This window comes from Lactuca serriola, chromosome 8 (assembly GCF_051521515.1).
Source record: "Lactuca serriola cultivar US96UC23 chromosome 8, Lser_US96UC23_V15, whole genome shotgun sequence".
In the NCBI taxonomy this organism is placed as follows: domain Eukaryota; kingdom Viridiplantae; phylum Streptophyta; class Magnoliopsida; order Asterales; family Asteraceae; genus Lactuca; species Lactuca serriola.
Genome location: NC_136415.1, coordinates 158,089,129 through 158,094,093, shown reverse-complemented (window position 1 = coordinate 158,094,093; position 4,965 = coordinate 158,089,129). Strand labels below are relative to the sequence as shown.

Below are 4,965 nucleotides of genomic sequence, written 5' to 3'. Positions count from 1 at the left end.
GAACTTAACAAATCTATTCTGGAACAAGAAAAAGCAGCTCACACATCGATTTCTTTTTAATTGATTAATTTTAGATAAACAAGACACTGACAATAAAAGAGAGATAATCAAAAGGAATCCATTAAAACAACAAAAACAGAATCATATATAACTCTATGCAACCGATATGATTAACAATTCATAATAATAATAATAATAAGATAAACAACATGAGAAGAAAAGAAACAAAAGCTTAGCAATAGACTAGACCTGAGCAGTGCCTTCAGTAAACTTAGGATCCTCACACCTGTAACTTCCATCAGGTCCAATTCCAAACCCTCTTGGATCTGCAAACACATTTTCCAGCAGTTGGCTTCTTGAAGGAGCAGGGCTTTCATCTACAAACTCCATAGCTTTCTCAACCACCTCATCTATCTTCTTCTCTATCGCCTTTAAATCTGCTTCACTTGCCAATTTGTTTTCAGTCAGGTATTTCTTCAATCCTGTTATTGGATCCCTTGTTGCATAATGAGCTTCTCAGCTGCAATTCACAATACAAATATACAATCACAACAAATTTCAATGTTACGTATATACAAGAGTAAAAGACTAAAAGAAACTCACCTGGGTCACGAAGCTCATCAGGATCAACCAAAGAGTGTCCTCTAAATCTGTAAGTCTCACATTCAACCAAAGTTGGGCCTTCTCCTCTCTTAGATCTCCCAATAGCCTCCTTTGCTACCTCCTTCACCTTCAACACATCCATGCCATCAACATGGACACCTAGCATCCCAAAAGCTGGAACCTTCTTCCAGATTTCTGGATCTGAAGTTGAACGCAGATGGGACATTCCAATTGCCCACAGATTGTTCTCCACCACAAATATGATAGGCAATTTCCATAGAGCTGCCATGTTCAAACACTCAAAGAACTGCCCATCATTGTAGGTCCCATCTCCAAAGAATGCCAATGTCACATGATCACAATCTGCTTCTTTCAACACTTCTCTCCTGTACTTGCTACTGAATGCTGCACCTGTGGCAACAGGGATGCCTTCTCCTATAAAGGCAAACCCTACAAGAACATTGTGTTCAGCAGAGAACATGTGCATGGATCCACCCTGACCACGGAAACACCCTGTTTTCTTCCCAAACAACTCGCTCATCACAGCACGAGCAGGCACCCCTTGCTTAGAGCATGAACATGATCACGGTAGGTGCTTACAACACTATCCTCTTTCTTCAACAACTTGATGAACCTTGAGAAACAGCTTCTTGCCCATTGTATAAATGGACAAAACCAAACATTTCCCCCTGTAATACATCTGAGCACACATGTCCTCGAAAGCTCTCCCCAATATCATGTCCTCGTATACTTCTAAACCTTCTTCTTTGGTAAGCATCTGTAGAGTAAAATACAAAAATCAATTTGTTGGAACCCATATCAAACAGGGTTTTTGATCAATTAGACGTCATGCTGGTGACGGCGGGTTTATGGAATCCAGGCCTGAAGCGAAATTCACAAAAAAAAATGCAAAACAGAAGCAAAATCGAATACCTAATATCTGATGTCTATTTCCTTTAGTTTGGTAATCTTGTCAAACACAGATTGAGGGTAAGTAGTTTGACGAAATAATTGTTTAAGCTCCAGGTCTAAAGCCAGACAAGGTGTCAATTTCTCAAGAATGATAAAAGGATACAGAGAAAAGGGAGATGGGTAATAGATTAATAGTAGAAGACGGTTAAAGGCTTACACGATATGGAGGTAACCAAAAGAACATTCACCTTTAAGATGCAATACAACTGTTGCCTCCTTTCCAACATTGTACACCTGTAAAATTTTCAATTATTTGACACAACATATTATCTAATTTCATAAATCCTGAATGAATAAGAACAAATCTTGAAAATTAGGAGTTTTAAGATACCTTAAAAGTGATAGGAAAGATGCTATGTTTCTTGTGCTTTTGCTTGAAAATGTTAAATAGAAATGTAGAGATAAAGCCCAAAACTGAACTGGAAGCCCTAACCTGAACACATCAATAAGAACACAATTATGAAAAACTGAAAAATCAAAAATCGAATCGGTCACCAATCAACTGCAGGTGGGTACACTATTGGAAAGCAATAAGATGCCTTACACTTTATAGTAGCCAAGCTTCATACTCATTCTCCATGCGTTCCAAATGCTCATAAGGCTCAACTCCAAAAGCAACCACCTCTAAGAGAGCCAAGGGATCAATATCCATGTAAGTTAGCAAGGGCATTTGAGTCATTATGGGTCTTCAAATCCTCCTCTTAATTTTTGGTCCCTTTGTTTAGCTATTTTTGAAAGTACTCAACCACCAAAAACCTCCTGCTTGATTTCCAGAACAAAATAAAAAAAAATATATGTTGAAAATTCATAATTAAAATTAGAAATTCAACAAGGAAATTCGTAAACTGTAAAAATAGACGTGTTGAAGTAAAAAACAACATGAATCTCTATTAATTTATGATTATCTATTCAGGTGGAGGAGGTGGTGGCATGCCTTTAAATCCCAACCAAAAATCAGTTTCCTGCTTTGACCGAGTTCTCATCTTCGGTGTCTAGTTTAAAAGTCGTGTCTCTGAAAGATTAATAAAACATAGAAGAAGGAAAGAGGTGCAGGTATAGTAGGGTCGTGGCAGAACATGGTAGGAGGAAGAGCTTAATATAGGTACCACTTGTGGCCATACAAACTGAAATAAAGCTATCAATCATCAGTCTTAGAGACCTCTGTTTCACTTGTTGCATATACATGCTCTGAGGTATTCCATATGTACCTACTTGTGAAATAACTTGTGTCCAGTGCACTCTCTAACGAAGGCACAAATGCAACCTAACACAAAACATAACTATTTCTATTTTCTACTTTCTTTTAAATGATTAGATCAAACAAAGTTTAATAATTAATGTATTTCATGCACCTTTTGCCTGGCAAGGGTATCCCACTTAATATCCCTAAAATACGGATGTTGTTTCACCTGCATTTATCAAATTATTCAGCTTCCTGTTCACAATGATTAATGTTGATCAAGAAAAAGAAGAAAGCAAACCTCGGTTGCTCCCCTAGCTCCAAGTCTCTGGTTAGGATCTTCTGTCAGTAAAATATCATGTAAAAAACAGTGAAGAAAAGGTAAGATTACAACAACTAACAAAGAAGTGAAAGTAGGACCCCAACCCCACCTGAGGGTGCTCTGTAATGAAAGGAGGAATGCCAACAATCAGATCAAATAGTATTACACCAACAGACCACCAATCCGCTGATGTACCTGAAAGATATTTGAATAAAAAGTTTTAATGCATGAGATTTTATAAGCAATTCATGTCATTATTATATCAAGTTAGTTGTGAACAAACCATGTCCAGTTCCCAGAAGAATCTCGGGTGTAAAATAGTCTAGAGTTCCAATAGCAAAGCAGTTTTTGCGTCTTTTTTGTTGAGTCTCAGTGGCAGACAGAGATGGAGATGGAGATGGAGATGAGAGAGATAACGAAGTCTCATTATCACCCAATAGTGATGTGACACTCACTGTTGGACCAAATAAATCGTCTGTACTGTTAATTAGACCAACCTTTGACAGCCCAAAATCTGTTAACTGCTTACAAAACACAAAACAATTATTACCGAATAGTTATTTGTATGTTTATAACCAAAACCAAAACCCAGAAGCAACTTATAATCGATATATAGATAAACTACCTTAATATGACCATCATGTGCAATCAATAAATTATCCAGTTTTAGATCACGGTAAACCACACACAGAGAGTGTAGATACTCCAAATCAAGCACCTGCAGTGCACAATATATCAAAACTCAACAAACTTCCATTCATTCGTTTGTCTGTCTATTACTCTATTATAATTTATAGCATCCTACTTTCAAAAATCTATTCTACCCAATTATATTTATAGCAATATCCTTCACAAAAGAAAAAATTGGAAGTAATGATACAACTTGCATTATGGGAGAGGTTTGTTATTTAAAATAATCAAAGGGTGTTAGATTGTAAGGGGCTTAATGTTATTTTTATTATTTAGTGTCTACCTTTCGTAACAACCTATTGACCAAGTTGAATAATAGTGTGTGTGTGTGTGTGTGTGTGTGTATATATATATATATATATATATATATATATATATATATATGTATATGCCTCATCAATTTTCTTCACCAGAGGAGCAAGACATTTAACAACCAATCCAGACACGTCACGAGCTGCACCATCAAGCTGTTGTAGAACAATATTGTAGAACAGTATTGGACAATCTCAACTCAAGGTCATTGTCAAGTTTAAACCCCTCTTTGTTTAATTCATTTAATAGTTCTGAAGTTGCCATATATCTACAGTCTTTGTCCTTCCCAGTCATCTGAAAATTCAACCATGAACACCTCGATACATGCTAAATACGGTATACATATAACCCAAAGAAAAATCTCCACAAATAAAGGATAGAACTCCATAGCTTCTTACCTTCTCTAGGATACTAGGTATGGATGAATTTTCCATCTTTACACAAGTCTATAACAATCTTATATTACCTGTGCAAATACATATACATGAAACAAATAGAAAGTTAGAAGCCACATGGATAATGTTTTTAGCATGTATCAGACAAATAGAAATTCAGAAGCCATGTAGATAATGTTTCTTGCCCTTTAGAATTCACACACATACTAGTTTTCTATTATGTTGCTCCCTCATTCCAAACAGAATTACAATTTTTTTTATAGGAAAAAGAATCTTTTGGACTACAAATTTGTCAATTTGTCTTGATAATTTTATGATAAGCCATAAGTAACCCTAAATTTCCAATTTGTCTGTGTTTTGAACCAATTTGTCAAAATTAAGTACTATTCAGAGAATAAAAGTCAACATGAGGGGGAGAATCACCAAATCAAGGGCAAAATCGACATAACCAAGAAAAAATTCGAACAGTAGAAAAGATAATTTAACACCAT

The 4,965-nt window shown here is 35.9% G+C and overlaps 1 pseudogene; it reads right to left on the bottom strand.

The window, feature by feature from the left end:
* Positions 1 to 210: 210 nt before the first annotated feature.
* LOC145067551 (pyruvate dehydrogenase E1 component subunit alpha-3, chloroplastic-like) lies at positions 211 to 2,254 on the bottom strand (annotated as a pseudogene).
* Between the last annotated feature and the right edge of the window lie 2,711 nt (positions 2,255 to 4,965).